The sequence below is a fragment of the Artemia franciscana genome, chromosome 16 (assembly GCF_032884065.1).
Source record: "Artemia franciscana chromosome 16, ASM3288406v1, whole genome shotgun sequence".
Classification (NCBI taxonomy): Eukaryota; Metazoa; Arthropoda; class Branchiopoda; order Anostraca; family Artemiidae; genus Artemia; species Artemia franciscana.
The window spans coordinates 23,747,314-23,766,285 of NC_088878.1; the positions used below are offsets into that span (position 1 = coordinate 23,747,314).

The 18,972-nt window shown below is 35.2% G+C and overlaps 1 protein-coding gene across 1 annotated transcript in view; it reads left to right on the forward strand.

Annotated features, from left to right (window-relative positions):
- The first annotated feature begins 18,875 nt into the window (after positions 1-18,875).
- Positions 18,876-18,972, forward strand: part of LOC136037247 (interferon-induced very large GTPase 1-like) — a 41,945-nt gene continuing 41,848 nt past the window's right edge. The window contains exon 1 of the mRNA XM_065719860.1: positions 18,876-18,927. The gene's annotated coding sequence lies outside the window, so the exon portion shown is untranslated. The remainder of the gene's footprint in view (positions 18,928-18,972) is intronic.

Genomic DNA, 18,972 nt, shown 5'->3' on the forward strand with positions numbered 1-18,972 from the left:
GAAAAATACATTAAAGTGATTTGTACTATGTACGAGAATAATACTGCTACGGTTAAGGTAGGAAATGAGGTTAGCAACTGGTTTTGAATTAAATCAGGAGTTAAGCAGGGTTGTATTCTATCCCCCTTCATATGGATCATTTTGATGGACTTCGTTTTAAGGAGCACAGGGAAGGTAATTGGAGACCACGGAATCAAATGGGGAGGTAAAACGCTCCTAGACTTGGATTATGCTGATGGTTTAAGCATATTAGATGAAAGTGTGAGCAAAATGAATGAATTTAAAGGTTTTGCGAGTTCAGGGTGCTAAAATAGGCTGGAAAATTAATGTTAAGAAGAATAAGTTACTAAGGCTAGGGATAAGTGAAGATGAACAGGTGACATTAGGTAGCGAAAAGATTGATCAAGTTGGGAGCTTCACTCACCTTGGTAGTATTATTAGTAAAGATGGTGGGACCAGTGAAGATGTTAAAAGTAGAATAGCTAAGGATCAGGGTGTTTTTTCACAGCTAAAAAAAAGTTTGGAAGAATGGAAAGATAAATCTGCAAACCAAGATTAGAATATTGGAAGCTACAGTGATGACAGTGGTCAAATATGGCTCTGAAGCATGGGCGCTTCGAAAAGCAGACGAAAATTTACTAGATGTTTTCCCGAGAAATTGCCTACGGATTGTTCTGGGTACCCGTCTGACTGACCGTATTTCAAATAGTAGGTTGTACGAAAAATGTGGTTCAATCCCGCTTTCTAGGGCTATAACGAAAGAAAGGTTGAGATGGCTAGGCCAAGTTCTACGGATGAAAGATGATAGATTACCAAAGATTGTCCTTTTTGGCCAACCGTCTGGGGATACATGGAAAGCGGGTCGTCCTTGTCTGGGTTAGGAGGAGGTAATAAATAAAGATTTAAAGGAAATGGGAACTTCCTTGGAGGGTGTAAAGAGGGAGGCTTGAAATAGATTAGGTTGTGGGCGAGGAGCACGAATGAGGAGCGTGCGTAGCTGTGTTGGCCTCAGGTGGTTTGGTGCTGCAGTGAGTTATTAGTAGTAGTAGTACATTAAGTGAACTTGAAAACAACAAGGCTCAAAACCAAAGTTATGGTATCCTTCTGTCTCTCAATTCTCTAGAGACCGTCGTTTGTCAAAAAACCTTCAAATAGCACTTATTCATTGGCGGAAATAGCAGGTTAATTATACCAAGTTGTCATTCTGGTCTCTAGGGGTGTTATTGGCAATCTGAAACGATGCTTTCTGGCAAAAAACATGCAAAAATTTCAGGTAACTGAAAATATTCTATGGGACTCTTCAAAAACAGGAGAATACATTGAAAAAAGGTTGCAATCATCTTAAAGGTTATTGTCTTCTGCTCATGATAATACCGATTTTTTTTCTAAAAGTAATATCCTTCGTAGAGTATATTTGTGAAAAAGAGCGAGACATTTTCTAAAATTTCTAAGCAATTAAAGGAAATAGAGCAAATTCCTAGCAAACATTTTGTAGCATCTTCAAGAAGCTACGGCCTGATTTTAAAAGCGTTATCTTCCGCCAATGAATACTTGAGTACTTTTTAAATATAAATTTTCAATTTAACATGGGATTTTTGGGTTCCATTAGTTCACTTAATCACGGCCTTAAAGAAAAACACAACATGTGCTACACAAAAAACAAACAGAAGAACGAAAGCAAAACTAGGCTTCCGCTTGTTTTTGATTAAAATGTTATAAACTGGGTTTAACCGATATTCCTCTTATTCTCTATTTATGTTAACCGCTTTATACATAGCCTACATAATTTCTTAAAAACCTTGCAATGGCCCATCCCAATTATAAATCATTTTTGTCTCATCAAACATTGCAATGTGGTGTGAAAAAATCAAATAGATGTTCGCAACTACTTAATCAAAAGCTTTTGTTTTTTATGTAATCATAAGTTCTTTATTGAACTCAGGTAAAAACGTAATTCCAAGAAACATAAAAATTGGTGTATATACACCAATTTTTATATTTGGACAACTCAAAAAAATTTTGAAAATAGACTCTAACTAAACAAAATAGCAATAAACATAATAAACAACAATAAAAATACAATAAAAAACACAATCAATAGTTTAATAAACATTAGAAGCATTTGATCAGCAGAAGCAGAATATCTATTTTGATCGTCAATACCAAATTATACTGTCTGACGAAACAAAAATACTAGATATTCGTACAGGCTATTATAAGTTTTTACAAGAACTATGTCAATTAAAATGTATATAAAGGTATTATTTTAAATAAAGGGGGTGAAAATATCAATTAAGACCTAATTTATAATAAGTTTGAACTTTAAGAACAAAGTTAAAAAAAAATTAAATTTTAAACATTGTTGTTCCTTAACTTGTATTTGTTTTAGCCTATCGCATAAGTAAAGTTTCGGATAAAAAAATATTTCATTTTTCTAGAATCCTGTGCCAGACGATAATTCAGACTTACCATAAGATAAAGCGTATTTTGAAACCAAAAATACGGCAATAAACACAAAAATGCACAAACAGTAAAAAAGAACGTCAGTGATCTCAAATATTTCCAAATTCCTATCACAAGGAAAATACTTAAATGACCTGTTACTTATAGTCTGTAGTATAGTATACAATAATAACTTATAACAGACATTTATCTTGTTGCTTTATTGTTTTTACTGTGGTGTTTTACCATATTGCTTCAATGTGAGATTTCCTTTCTTTTTTTTCCTATTGCGTTTATTCTGTTTTGATTTATATGTTTACTTAAGGGTAGTTTTTCTTGTTCTTTTTCGTTGGTAAAGGCTATCAGATGTGAAGCCGAGCCATTGGGACTTCCATTGCTATTTTTGTGTTATTTTTTTTTTTTACTTTTCACTGTCTTATTCAAAAATTTTAGGCGTTATTAATATTTTTAGTTTTAATTGTAAGTTAATATATTAGTAATAATGGCAAAATTCTAGACAAGCTTCTTTTGGCTATCATGAAAAGGGGTTAGGCTAGGGAAATGAGACTTTCAGTACTGAATCCAGGTCCGAAAATAGACATTAAGGTATTGCCAAGCTACTATGTGAGCCCTCTTCTGATTTCTAAGTCTTAGAAATTTTGCCTGCTTGACTTAACGGAATTTGATAAACAAAATTATACGTTAATTTTCAGTTTTCAGTTTCTTTTTCTCTGGTTTTAGTTTTGAAAATTCAATTTTTGTTGTTTGAGTAGAATTTTAAGCTGCATTGATGGTTTTTTCATCAATTCCTAAATTTAATTTAATTTCCTAAATTTAATTTCCATCATTCCTAAATTTCAGAACGTATTTGCAGATCTTTGAAACCTCATAAATTAGGATGGAGGAAAGTTGTTAAGCTGAAAATACTTTTCTTGTATACAGTTTAAACAGAAGGTCTGTTTTGCAATTTCACTTTTATAACACAAAGATTTTTAAAAGGTATCAAAGGTCAGGGCCCTCTAGAGGGAGAAAGAGCGGAGGTAGGTACTTCAAAATACCTTGGCGGGACAAACTTTAGTCAGTATATATATCCCTAAAAGTTTCATTTACATAACCTAAGCCCTTTCTAAGATAGCAAAAAGTAGCTTGTCTAGAACTTTACCGTTATTATTTGATGCTTTTCCTGCTATTTGCTCATTTAAGTTTTTGTTACCCGTTTCTTACTTATCCATTTTGAGAATTACACGTATACCCTTTACCCGCTTATTTACCCGTTTATTTATTTACCGTTTATGTTTTCTGTTCCTCCTCCGCTAGCTCTTTGGATCATTCTTTTATAGCAGAATTATTGGCAGAACACACGGCAATTAGGTTTTTAAAAAGTAAAATAGTTCGTGGTAACGAACTGTAGTAAGGAGCGACCCGGCTCAATAGTAACCAAAACTCTAAGAAATTGAATTTTGATATCAATAGCTACATCAAAAGAATCGAATTTTAATTCTGATTTTAAATATATAAGTTTCATCAAGTTTAGTCTTAGCCATCAAAAGTTACGAGCCTGAGAAAATTTGCCTTATTTAGGAAAATAGGGGGAAACACCCCCTAAAAGTCGTGGGATCTTAACGAAAATGACACCATCAGATTCAGCGTATCAGAAAACCCTACTGTAGAAGTTTAAAGCTCCTATCTACAAAAATGTGGAATTTTGTATTTTTTGAAGACAAATCACGGGTGGGTGTTTATTTGTTTTTTTTTTTTTTTTTTTTTTCCAGGGGTCATCGTATCGATCAAGTGGTCCTAGAATGTCGCAAGAGGGCTAAGGGAAATGAAAAGTTCTAGTGCCCTTTTTAAGTGACCAAAAAAATTTGAGGGCATCTAGGCCCCCTCCCACGCTCATTTTTCCCAAAGTCAACGGATCAAAATTTTGAGATAGCCATTTTGTTCAGCATAGTCGAAAACCATAAGAACTATGTCTTTGGGGATGACTTACTCCCCCACAATCCCTGGGGGAGGGGCTGCAAGTTACAAACTTTGACCAGTGTTTACATATAGTAATGGTTATTGGGAAGTGTACAGACATTTTCAGGGGGATTTTATTTTTTTGGGGGTGGGGCTGAGAAGAGGGGGCTATGTTGGAGGATCTTTCCTTGGAGGAATCTGTCATGGGTGAAGAAAAATTCAATGAAAAGGGTGCAGGATTTTCTAGCATTACTATAAGAAAACAATAAAAATAAACATGAAAACGTTTTTTCAAATGAAAGGAAGAAGTAGCATTGAAACTTAAAACGAACAGAGATTATTACGTATATGAGGGGTTCTAAGAATACTTTAGCATAAAGAGCGAGGTATTTAGGAGGAGATAAATACCTTGCTCTTTATGCTAAAGTATTTTTAGTAATTTCAACTATTTATTCTACGGCCTTTCTGATTCAGGGGTCATTCTTAAAGAATTGGGACAAAACTTACGATTTAGCGTAAAGAGCGAGGTATTAACGAGGGTACAAACCCCCTCGTATACATAATAAAAATATAAGGTTATGAAAGTTTGTTATGTAAGTTAATTCTTAAGTTACATATACTTTTTACTAATAAAAACGTTCGTTAAAAATTAAAAGTTCTAGTTGCCTTTTTAAGTAACCGAAAAATTGGAGGGCAACTAGGCCTCCTTCTCCACCCCTTATTTCTCAAAATCGTCTGATCAAAACTAAGAGAAAGCCATTTAGCCAAAAAAAGAATTAGTATACAAATTCCATTTTAATAATTTATGTGCGGAGAGCCAAAACCAAACATGCATTAATTCAAAAACGTTCAGAAATTAAATAAAAAAAAAGTAATTTTATTAGCTGAAAGTAAGGAGCGACATTAAAACTTAAAACGAACAGAAATTACTCCGTATATGAAATGGGTTGTCCCCTCCGGGATCCCTCGCTCTTTACGCTAAAGTTTGACTTTTTGCCACAATTCTACTTTTTAAAACAATTAAAAGCTTTAGCGTAAAGAGCGAGGGATTGCGGAGGGGACAACCCATTTCATATACGGAGTAATTTCTGTTCGTTTTAAGTTTTAATGTCGCTCCTTACTTTCAGCTAAAAAAATTAGTTTTTTTTTTTTTATTTAATTTAATCTAAGGCTGAACACATTCTTTGCATTAGTTGGCGTATTGGAAGTAAGTCAGCCTTTATTAAAATTAAATAAAAAAAAAACAAGTTTTTTCAACTGAAAGTAAGGAGCGACATTAAAACTGAAAACGAACAGAAATTACTTCGTATATGAAAGGGGCTGCTTCCTCATCAACGCCCCGCTCTTTATGCTAAAGTTTGACTCTTTCTCCCAACTCTTCTTTTTAAAACAGTAAAAAACTTTCAGTTGAAAAAACTTGTTTTTTTTATTTAATTTCTGAAAGTTTTTGAATCAATGCATGTTTTGATTTTGGCTCTCCGCAGAGGAATTATTAAAACAAAATTTTCAAATTTTTTTTTTTTGGCTAAATGGCTTTCTCATAATTTTGATCGAATGATTTTGAGAAAAAAAGAGCGGGGGAGGAAGCCTAGTTGCCCTCCAATTTTTTGGTTAATTAAAAAGGCAACTAGAACTTTTAATTTTTTACGAATCTTTTTATTAGTAAAAGATATACGAAACTTATAAATTAGCTTACGTAAAGAATTTTTTATTCTTATGTTTTTATTACACATATGAGAGGGTTCACCCCCTCGTCAGTACCTCTCTCTTTACACTAAATCTTAAATTTTGTCCCAATTCATTAAGAATGACCCCCGGATCACAAAAGCCGTAGAATAAATGGTTGACATTACTAAAAATACTTTAGCGTAAAGAGCGAGGTATTAAGAGGAGGAGGTGAGCCCCTCATATGGGTAATAATATCTGATTGTTTTAAGTTTTAATGCTGCTCCTTACTTCCAGCTGAAAAAAACTTTTTCATATTTATTTTTTCATTTTTTTTAAATAATGCTAGTAAATCTTGCGCTCCCTTCATGGAAATTTTCTTCCCCTATGACAAATTCCTCGATGGAAAGTTCCCCCAGTATATCCCCCTCTTTTCAACCTCTCCCTCAACCAAAAAAATCCTCCTGAAAACGCCTGTACACTTCCCAATAACCATTACTATATGTAAGCCCTAGTCAAAGTTTGTAACTTGTAGCCCCTCCCACGGGGACTGTGGAGGAGTATGTCGTCTCCAAAGACATAGTTATAAGGTTTTTCGACTACGCTGAATAACATGGCTATCTCAGAATTTTAATCCGTTGACTTTGGGAAAATAATTAGCGTGGAAGGGGGCCTAGGTGCCATCCAATTTTATGGTCACTTAAAAAGGGCACTAGAACTCTTCATTTCCGTTAGAATGAGCCCTCTCGCAACATTCTAGGAAAACTGGGTCGATACAATCACCCCTGGGAAAAAAAACAAACAAACAAATAAACACGCATCCGTGATCTGCCTTCTGGCAAAAAATACAAAATTCCACATTTTTGTAGATAGGAGCTTGAAACTTCTACAGTAGGGTTCTCTGATACTCTGAATCTGATGGTGTAATTTTGTTAATATTCTATGACTTTTACGGGTGGTTTCCCCCTATTTTCTAAAATAACGCAAATTTTTTCAGGCTTTCAACTTTTGATGCGTAAGACTAAACTTGATGAAACTTATATATTTAAAATCACCATTAAAATGTGATTCTTTTGATGTAGCTATTGGTATCAAAATTCCATTTTTTAGAGTTTTGGTTTCTATTGAGCCGGGTCGCTCCTTACTACAGTTCGTTACCACGAACTGATTGATACACGTTATCTGTTAGACATTAAGGCCTAACTGAGGGAAATAAACTTAGAACTGAAGCAATTTAAAGGAGATCTTTTAAGATTGTTTTGAAAGCCTTAGGCTCATCACAACCTAAAAGGTGAGCATGAGACACTTTTTATTACTTTTCGTAAATACACTTTAATTAATTCCTGAGCCCAGGAGCTATTCCTTCTGTACTGAATCAGAAGCCAGGGGCGTAGCTCCAGCACTTTTATTGGAGGAGGGTGGAGGGGGTAAGATGGGTCCCTATACAGATAGGCAAGGGGTATGAGAGAGAGAGAGAGAGGGCTATGGGCTATATAATAATATTATAATTTATTTGTCCGACCTTTATTGTTCCCTTTTGAATCTGTGTATTTTTCAAACTTTTTGTTTGATTGTTTTTTGTGTCTTATTTATTTTCTTTATAAGATATAAGATATCCAAACTCGGCTGTGTTTGCTTGTAATTCAATAAACTTTATTTCATCTGATATGGCTTTGATGGGATATCTTCCCCCCTCAAGAAGACCACTTAAAATGAATTTGAAACCTGAAGCGAAGCTTAAAGCAAATGTGAAGTGTCAGCCACATAATTTTAGCTTCAAACAGTAAACTTCAAGCAAATGTGAAGTGTCAGCCACATAATTTTAGCTTCAAACAATAGACTTCAAGCAAATGTGAAGTGTCAGCCACATAATTTTAGCTTCAAACAGTAAACTTCAAGCAAATTTGAAGTGTCAGCCACATAATTTTAGCTTCAAACAGTAAACTTCAAACAAATGTAAAGTGTCCGCCACATAATTTTAGCTTCAAACAGTAGACTTCAAGCAAATGTGAAGTGTCAGCCACATAATTTTAGCTTCAAACAGTAAACTTCAAACAAATGTGAAGTGTCAGCCACATAATTTTAGCTTCAAACAGTAGACTTCAAGCAAATGTGAAGTGTCAGCCACATAATTTTAGCTTCAAACAGTAAACTTCAAGCAAATTTGAAGTGTCAGCCACATAATTTTAGCTTCAAACAGTAAACTTCAAACAAATGTGAAGTGTCAGCCACATAATTTTAGCTTCAAACAGTAGACTTCAAGCAAATGTGAAGTGTCAGCCACATAATTTTAGCTTCAAACAGTAAACTTCAAACAAATGTGAAGTGTCAGCCACATAATTTTAGCTTCAAACAGTAGACTTCAAGCAAATGTGAAGTGTCAGCCACATCATTTTAGCTTCAAACAGTAAACTTCAAGCAAATGTGAAGTGTCAGCCACATAATTTTAGCTTCAAACAGTAAACTTCAAACAAATGTGAAGTGTCAGCCACATCATTTTAGCTTCAAACAGTAGACTTCAAGCAAATGTGAAGTGTCAGCCACATAATTTTAGCTTCAAACAGTAAACTTCAAACAAATGTGAAGTGTCAGCCACATAATTTTAGCTTCAAACAGTAAACTTCAAACAAATGTGAAGTGTCAGCCACATAATTTTAGCTTCAAACAGTAGACTTCAAGCAAATGTAAAGTGTCAGCCACATAATTTTAGCTTCAAACAGTAAACTTCAAACAAATGTGAAGTGTCAGCCACATAATTTTAGCTTCAAACAGTAGACTTCAAGCAAATGTGAAGTGTCAGCCACATAATTTTAGCTTCAAACAGTAAACTCCAAGCAAATGTGAAGTGTCAGCCACATCATTTTAGCTTCAAACAGTAAACTCCAAGCAAATGTGAAGTGTCAGCCACATAATTTTAGCTTCAAACAGTAAACTTCAAACAAATGTGAAGTGTCAGCCACATAATTTTAGCTTCAAACAGTAGACTTCAAGCAAATGTGAAGTGTCAGCCACATAATTTTAGCTTCAAACAGTAAACTCCAAGCAAATGTGAAGTGTCAGCCACATCATTTTAGCTTCAAACAGTAAACTTCAAGCAAATGTGAAGTGTCAGCCACATAATTTTAGCTTCAAACAGTAAACTTCAAACAAATGTGAAGTGTCAGCCACATAATTTTAGCTTCAAACAGTAGACTTCAAGCAAATGTGAAGTGTCAGCCACATCATTTTAGCTTCAAACAGTAAACTTCAAGCAAATGTGAAGTGTCAGCCACATAATTTTAGCTTCAAACAGTAAACTTCAAACAAATGTGAAGTGTCAGCCACATAATTTTAGCTTCAAACAGTAGACTTCAAGCAAATGTGAAGTGTCAGCCACATCATTTTAGCTTCAAACAGTAAACTCCAAGCAAATGTGAAGTGTCAGCCACATAATTTTAGCTTCAAACAGTAAACTTCAAACAAATGTGAAGTGTCAGCCACATAATTTTAGCTTCAAACAGTAGACTTCAAGCAAATGTGAAGTGTCAGCCACATAATTTTAGCTTCAAACAGTAAACTCCAAGCAAATGTGAAGTGTCAGCCACATCATTTTAGCTTCAAACAGTAAACTTCAAGCAAATGTGAAGTGTCAGCCACATAATTTTAGCTTCAAACAGTAAACTTCAAACAAATGTGAAGTGTCAGCCACATAATTTTAGCTTCAAACAGTAGACTTCAAGCAAATGTGAAGTGTCAGCCACATAATTTTAGCTTCAAACAGTAAACTCCAAACAAATGTGAAGTGTCAGCCACATAATTTTAGCTTCAAACAGTAAACTTCAAACAAATGTGAAGTGTCAGCCACATAATTTTAGCTTCAAACAGAAGACTTCAAGCAAATGTGAAGTGTCAGCCACATAATTTTAGCTTCAAACAGTAAACTCCAAGCAAATGTGAAGTGTCAGCCACATAATTTTAGCTTCAAACAGTAAACTCCAAGCAAATTTGAAGTGTCAGCCACATCATTTTAGCTTCAAACAGTAAACTGTAAAACTAAACTCGATTCTCGGTGCCTAAACTCGGTACTATAAACTAGGTACCCAAATCAGGTCCCGGTTTATCTAAAGTTCGGGCATCAGTTTGCTAATTCTATTCCCAGGAACTTTAAAGGTGTCTCAAATCGGGACACAGATTTCTAATCCCGGTAGAATTAAGTTTTCTTCTAAAAACTTTTAATTGATAGAACTTAAAGGATAATTTTGCTATGAATTACCCATGGCTGTTGTAACCAAGGAAAAAATAAACGAAGAATTCCAAGAGGGCGTACCCATTAGAACCCAATTCAAGATCTTGCTAAAGCTGAAAAAGCATTCAATTGCAAGGTCATATCCCGGGGGGTTGTGGTTTTGAACCCATGATCTCCTTATTTTTGTCTTTCTTGTAAAAAAGTAGCAAAAATACATATAAACAAAGTTTTGACGCATTTTCTGAAGTTTCTTTATTGTAAAACCAACAAAGATCCTGGATGAGCATCCTTGTTCATTTAATACATTTTCCAAGGATCATATCAAAATTGTCGTAAACAGGGGTCTATTTTTTTCGTTAGATGTCGTAGGGTACTGAAAATAATAAGATACCTCCTTGACTTTTAATGATTTTGGGTCTCAATTCTTTCAAACTGCTACCCTGATTTTAGATCTCAGAGAATATCGGTCCTAGTACCGATGACCCGATTTGAGTGAGAATCAGCAGTAAGCCTAGCAACAAGACTTGGATGACCAGAAGCCTCCACTAGTCTTTCAGCTCCTACTATTTTATCAAGTTTCAGTTCAGTTCAGTTCACTTGGGTATAATAAAAAAAATAACACTCATAACTTACATAATCTCTCATCTCTAAGCAAAAATCTATGCTGAGTCCCTATCACCTCAAAACTTGTTACGTACTATGGCTCCCTCCACTCCTCGATACAACCATGGCCCCTACCTTCAATATCATCCTTTAATATCATCCTTGCTATGTAATAGTTATTAGTTGTGGTCTAAATGGTCATTATTGTTGTTGATGCTATGAACATTAATTAAAAAAAAAACAAGAGCTAAGAGCTCCTATGGCACTTGTGACGAGGTCAGAAGAGCCAAGAGCTCATATGGCTTTTAATTGTTTTAAAAAGTAGAATTGTGGCAAAGAGTCAAACTTTAGCGTAAAGAGCGAGGGATTGTGGAGGGGACAACTCATTTCATATACGGAGTAATTTCTGTTCGTTTTAAGTTTTAATGTCGCTCCTTACTTTCAGCTAAAAAAATTAGTTTTTTTTTATTTAATTTCTGAACGTTTTTGAACTAATGCATGTTTGGTTTTGGCTCTCCGCACATAAATTATTAAAATGAAATTTGTATATTAATTCTTTTTTTGGCTAAATGGCTTTCTCTTAGTTTTGATCAGACGATTTTGAGAAATAAGGGGTGGAGAAGGAGGCCTAGTTGCCCTCCAATTTTTCGGTTACTTAAAAAGGCAACTAGAACTTTTAATTTTTAATGAACGTTTTTATTAGTAAAAAATATACGTAACTTAAGAATTAACTTACGTAACAAACTTTCATAACCTTATATTTTTATTATGTATACGAGGGGGTTTGTACCCTCGTTAATACCTCGCTCTGTACACTAAATCGTAAGTTTTGTCCCAATTCTTTAAGAATGACCCCTGAATCAGAAAGGCCGTAGAATAAATAATTGAAATTACTAAAAATACTTTAGCATAAAGAGCAAGGTATTTATCTCCTCCTAAATACCTCGCTCTTTATGCTAAAGTATTTTTAGAACCCCTCATATGAGTAATAATCTCTGTTCGTTTTAAGTTTCAATGCTACTTCTTCCTTTCATTTGAAAAAACGTTTTCATGTTTATTTTTCATTGTTTTCTTATAGTAATGCTAGAGAATCCTGCGCCCTTGTCATTGAATTTTTCTTCCCCCATGACAGATTCCTCCAAGGAAAGATCCTCCAACATAGCCCACCCCCTCAGCCCCACCCCCAAACAAAATAAAATCCCCCTAAAAACGTCTGTACACTTCCCAATAACCATTACTATATGTAAACACTGGTCAAAGTTTGTAACTTGCAGCCCCACCCCCAGGGACTGTGGGGGAGTAAGTCATCCCCAAAGACATAGTTATTATGGTTTTCGACTATGCTGAACAAAATGGCTATCTCAAAATTTTGATCCGTGGACTTTGGGAAAAAAATGAGCGTGGAAGGGGGCCTAGATGCCCTCCAATTTTTTTGGTCACTTAAAAAGGGCACTAGAACTTTTCATTTCCGTTAGAATGAGCTCTCTTGTGGCATTCTAGGACCACTTGGTCGATACGATGACCCCTGGGGAAAAGAAAAAAAAAAAAAAAAAAAAAAAAAACAAACAAATAAACACGCACCCGTGATTTGTCTTCTGGCAAAAAATACAAAATTCCACATTTTTGTGGGTAGGAGCTTGAAACTTCTACAGTATGGTTCTCTGATACGCTGAATCTGATGGTGTCATTTTCGTTAAGATCCTACCACTTTTAGGGGGTGTTTTCCCCTATTTCCCTAAATAAGGCAAATTTTCTCAGGCTCGTAACTTTTGATAGGTAAGACTAAACTTGATGAAACTTATATATTTAAAATCAGCATTAAAATGCGATTCTTTTGATGTAGCTATTGATATCAAAGTTCAATTTTTTAGAGTTTTGGTTACTATTGAGCCGGGTCGCTCCTTACTACAGTTCGTTACCACGAACTGTTTGATCAAATTTCATTAAGATCTGATCACCCGTTCGTAAGTTACAAACACCTCATTTTTTTCTAATTTTTCCGAATTACTCCCCCCACCCAACTCCACCAAAGAGAGCGGATCCGTTCCGGTTATGTCAGTCACCTATCTTGGACTTTTGCTTATTCTTTCCACCAAGTTTCAGCCTGATCTCTCCGCTTTAAGCGTTTTCCAAGATTTTTGCCCCCCCCCCCCCTAATGACAATAGACCCGGTCGGGATAAAAAAATAAGAGATCTACATTTCGAGGTCCTTCTAATTATGAAATTTCATTAAGATACGATCACTCTTTCGCAAGTTATGAATACCTCATTTTATCTATTTTTTTAGAATTAATCTCCCCCCCCCCCAACTCCCCTAAAGAGAGCAGATCCGTTCCGGTTATGTCAATCCCGTATCTAGGACTCGTGCTTATTTTTTCCACCAAGTTTCATCCAGATCCCTCCAATCTAAGTATTTTCCAAGAGTTTAGGTTCTGCCCCACCCCCCCCCAAAGTGCCCTTCACCGGATAAGTTTGAAATTTAATATAAGAGCTCTGAAACATAGTATCCTTCCAAACACAAAATTTCATTAAGATCCGATAACTCCTTCGTAAGTTAAAAATACCTCATTTTTCTAATTTTTCAGAATTACCACCCCACTCCCCCAAAGAGAGCAGATCTGTCCCGGTTATGTCAATCACGTATCTAGGACTTGTGCTTATTTTTCCCAACAAATTTCATCCCGATCCGTCTACTCTAAGCGTTTTTCAAGATTTTAGGTTCCCCCCTCAATTCCCCCCAGTGTCACCGGATCCAGTCGGAATTTAAAATAAGAGCTCTGAGACACGATATCCTTCCAAACTTCAAATTCATTAAGATCCGATCACTCCTTCGTAAGTTAAAAATACCTCATTTTTCTAATTTGTTCTGAATTAACCCCCCGCCCCAACTCCCCAAAAGAGAGCGGATCCCTCCTAGTTATCTCAATCACGTATCTAGGACTTTTTCTTATTTTTCCCACCAAGTTTCATCCCGATCCCTCCACTCTAAGCGTTTTCCAAGATTTTAGGTTCCGCTTTCCCTCAATTCCCCCCCCCCCCCATGTCACCGGATCCAGTCGGGATTTAAAATAAGAGCTCTGAGGCACAATATCCTTCCAAACTTCAAATTTCATTAATATCTGATCACTCCTTCGTAAGTTAAAGTACCTCATTTTGTCTATTTTTTTCCGAATTAACCGGCCCCCCACTGGTCAATAGCTTCCCCAGATGGTCAAATAGGGAAAACGACTATTTCTAGTATAATCTGGTCGGGTTCCTGATACTCCTGCCAAGTTTCATCATGCTAGCTTGCCTGGAAGGGCCTGAAGTAGCAAAACCGGGACAGACAGACCGACAGACGGACAGACAGACAGATAGACAGAACGACAGAATTTGCGATCGCTAAATGTCAATTGGTTAATACCAAGTCCCATAAAAATGAAAAGAAATGGTGGTACTGACGAGGTATTTTATCGGATGGCTATTGTTAGGATAGTTGTGCGTCTGTTTAAGATACCCCTTGGTATCCCACACCCATTTGTAATTCTTCTACCTTTATTGCCTCTAATTTAAGCAATAGACTGTTATTTGTCTCTAAAAAAAAAAAAGAAAAAACACTGATGTTTACGTTTGTGCCAATTTTTTCTAAAACTGAAATTAGCAAGTTAGCACTTAAATCGTAGACATAATAATAAAAATAATGAACAAAGTAGCGAATTACTTAGTATGATGATACTTTTTAGACCTAAAGATGCTGTAGATGAAGTTTTAATAGAAGAATAGTGCGTTTTTAGAGGGTAGAGGATGTTTCGACCAAATTTTCAATCTTAGGTTAATAATTGAGAAGTGCCAAATTATTGAAAGTAAATTGAGAATTAAGAAAAGTAAACCCCTTTAGTCCTCAGTTTTGTAGATTATGAGCAAGCGTTTGATTCAGCTGATAAAAAAGCTTTAGCAAGGGTCTTCTCCTAGAATGGTATTAAATAAAAAAGCAAGTTTTTCAACTGAAAGTAAAGAGTGACATTAAAACTTAAAATGAACAGAAATTATTCCGTATATGAAAGGGACTGTCTCCTCCTTAACGCCCCGCTGTTTACGCTAAAGTTTGACTCTTCGTCACAGTTCTACTTTTCAAAACAATAAAAAACTTTAGTTCAAAGAGTGGGACGTTGAGGAGGGGACAGCCTATGGGTTCGATTCGGTTAACCCTGAAAAAAAACACGCTTCCGTGATGTGTCTTCTGGCAAAAAATACAAAATTCCAGATTTTTGTAGATAGGAGTTTGAAATTTCTACAGTAGTGTTCTCTGATACGCTAATTCTGATGGTGTGATTTTCATTAAGATTTCTTAACTTTAAGGGGGCGTTTCCCCCCTTTTTCGACGATCCTAAACATTTTCAGCATAAAAATAAAATCATGAAAAAATAAAAAATTAGCACGAAAATACGATTCTTTTGATGTAACTATTGGTATCAAAATTCCGTTCTTTACAGTTTTGGTTACTATTGAGTCGGGTCGCTCCTTACTACAGTTCGTTACCACGAACTGTTTGATACCAGACAAATACATTAAAGTGATTAGTACTATGTACGAGAATAACACTGCTGTGGTTAAAGTAGGAAATTTGGTTAGTGGCTGGTTTCGTATTAAGTCAGGAGTTAAGCAGGGTTGTGTTCTATCCCAATTTATATGGATCATTTTGATGGAATTTGTCTTAAGGACCACAACAAAGACAATGGGAGAACACGGAATCAAATGGGGAAGTAAAACCTTTCCTGGACTTAGATTAGGAATAAGTTTATTTTAAATAATTCAAACCAATATTACCGAAAGATTTATTTCTTTGTGGATCATAATAGGTGTAAAACAATTCACCCCCCCCCAAAGATAAATCATGTATATTCTTGTTCATAAAGCTGGATTTCTTGTTTTTGAAAAAGACCTGAAAATGTTTGCTTGTTGTTTGGAAATAATTATTTTTTCATTCCCTATCTCAGGAAATGATTATGCCCTATCTCAATCATTATTTATCCTGTTTCTCCGAATTCAGATGTTACGAAGTCTGTTTAAATGTTCTCCGCAGCACATGCATATCGGTCCCACTTTGTCTAATTAAATTAAAAAAACAAGTTTTTTAATGGAAAGTAAGGAGCGAAATTAAAACTTAAAACGAACAGAAATTACTTCGTATATGAAAGGGGCTGCTTCCTCATTAACGCCCCGCTCTTTACGCTAAAGTTTGACGCTTTCTCTTAACTCTACTTTTTAAAACAGCAAAATACTTTAGCTTGAAGAGGGGGGCGTTGATGATGAAGCAGCCCCTTTCATTTACGAAGTAATTTCTGTTCGTTTTAAGTTTTAATGTCGCTCCTTACGTTCAGTTAAAAAAAACTTGTTTTTTTTTATTTAATTTCTGAACATTTTTGAATGAATGCATGTTTTGATTTTGGTTCTCAGCAGATGAATAATTGAAACGAAATTCGTATATTATTTTTTTGGCTAAATGGTTTTCTCATAGTTTTGATCGAATGATTCAAGGAAAAAAAGGAGCAAGAGAGGAGGCCTAGTTGCCCTCCGATTTTATGGTTACTTAAAAAGGCAACTAGAACTTTTGATTTTGTACGAATGTTTTTACTAATAAAAGATATACGTAACTTACAAATTAGCTTACGTAACGAACTTCTGTATTCACATGTTTTTATTACGTATATGAGGGGGCTCGCCCCCTCTTCAGTGCCTCGCTCTTTACACTAAAGCTTAAATTTTGTCCCAATTTCTTAAGAAAGGCCCCTGAATCACAAAATCCGCAGAATAAATAGTTGAAATTATTAAAAATACTTTAGCGCAAAGAGCGAGGTATTAGGAGGAGGTGAGACCATCATATACATAGTAATTTCTGTTCGTTTTAAGTTTTAATGCTGCTCCTTACTTTCAGTTGAAAAAGTTTTTTCATATTTATTTTTTCATTGTTTTTTTTTTAAATAATGTTAGAAAATCCTGCGCTCCCTTTATGAAAATTTTCTTCCCCCATGACAAATTCCTCCAAGGGTAGTTCCCCCAACATATCCCCATCTTCTCGACCTCCCCCCCTCCCAACCAAAAAATCCCCCTGAAAACGTCTGTACACTTCCAAATAACCATTACTATATGCAAGCACTGGTAAAAGTTTGTAACTTGTAGCCCCGCCCACGGGGACTGTGGGGGAGCAAGTCGTCCCCAAAGACATAGTTATAAAATTTTTCGACTACGCTGAATAAAATGGCTATCTTGGAATTTTGATCCGGTGACTTTGGGAAAAATTTAGCGTGGGAGGGGGCCTAGGTGCCCTCCAATTTTTTGGTCACTTAAAAATGATACTAGAACTTTTCATTTCCGCTAGAATGAGCCCTCTCGCAAGATTCTAGGACCACAGGGTCAATACAATAACCCCTGGAAAAAAAAACAAACAAACAAATAAACACGCATCCGTCGTTTGCCTTCTGGCAAAAAATACAAAATTCCACATTTTTGTAGAAAGGAGCTTGAAACTTCCGCAATAGGGTTCTCTGATACGCTGAATGTGATGGTGTGATTTTCGTTAAGAGTCTATGACTTTTAGGGGTTGTTTCCCCCTATTTTTTTAAACAAGGCAAATTTTCTCAGGCTCGTAACTTTTGATGGGTAGGACTAAACTTGATGAAACTTGTATATTTAAAATCAACATTAAAATGCTATTCTTTTGATATTGGTATCAAAATTCCATTTTTTAGAGTTTCGGTTACTATTGAGCTGGGTCGCTCCTTACTTACAGTTCGTTACCACGAACTGTATGATAGTTGAGGTACGGAATGACTGCACTGTCTAAATTTTTCCGCCGTGGTTTGGTATCACCTTTCTCTTTCATTACTATTGGCTCATCAGTTGAGATCTGTTCCGCAAATCATCAGAGTAGTGCTTTCGCAATTTCCAATTTTTTGGATTTCCCCATAAATCTCGCCGAAACAGCGGCCGAAACACTTGGGCATAGTGTCAAAACTTTAAATCCACCCCTGGGCTCTTTACTTTTTTTCAAGTTTTTTTCTTTTTTACCTTTTTCAATGAAGAGACAATTAGCTTACGTTAAGTGAAAGCAAGTGATAGGTGATAGAATACATTGAACTTACATAATTTGGGCCATATATTTGCATTTTAGGGGGTGGGTGGGGGTGACTTATTTGAAGAGCGCTAAGTTATAAAACAATTCTTATTTCATAACATTTAGAATAATTGTAGCAAACATATTTTGTGTGTAGACCCGCTATGCTTTACCCTCGCCCCCCTAATCTGCAAATATAGAGCCGAAACTTGTTTCTGAAGTATTACATTTTAATTATATTTTGGTATATTTCATTACAAATAACCTGACTTCCCTTCTCGAGTGTGTACGTGCACTATTAAGTACACAGGTATCATGTTTTTTTTTTGTTTTTTTTTTTTTACCGGGATTGTCACATGATCTGGTAGTTTACTTCGAAAAACTTAAATTTTATAATAACTAATTATAAAGGCGTTAAATAGAACGGTTTCTGATACCCGAAATTAGATAAAAAAAAAATATCAATATTACCCAGTAACGTCCAACACTTACGGCATTGGAAAATAACCCAAAACACTAGAAATTTTTATTTGATTTTCTTTTAATCTTTGTTTAACCGAATTAAAAAAAAATATCGGCATTTCTCAATAATGTCAAATACTTATTGCGTAGATGAATACAACTAAACTTTCAAAATTCATACATTATTTTTTCTTTTGTATTGTTTTGTCTTATTTTTGCAATTACTTTTCTTTTTCATTTACTTTTATAGACATTTTCACTTGATATACTATTTGCATCATTTTCCATTATATTTGCATCACTTTTCAACCAGACAAATAGCATTTCGACCGTTTTTCCCACGTTAGCAAAAGTATCCTATTTACAAAACTATACCATATCGACAATTCGACATAAACAATTTTATTTGAAAATGTCAGTTGAGTTTGGGCGATGAGAAGGGAAAGAAAGAATCTATCTGAAACTAGAATATAGCTTTGTGAGTTCGAATTTATTTTTCTTGCTATTTTGCTAATTTTTAAAT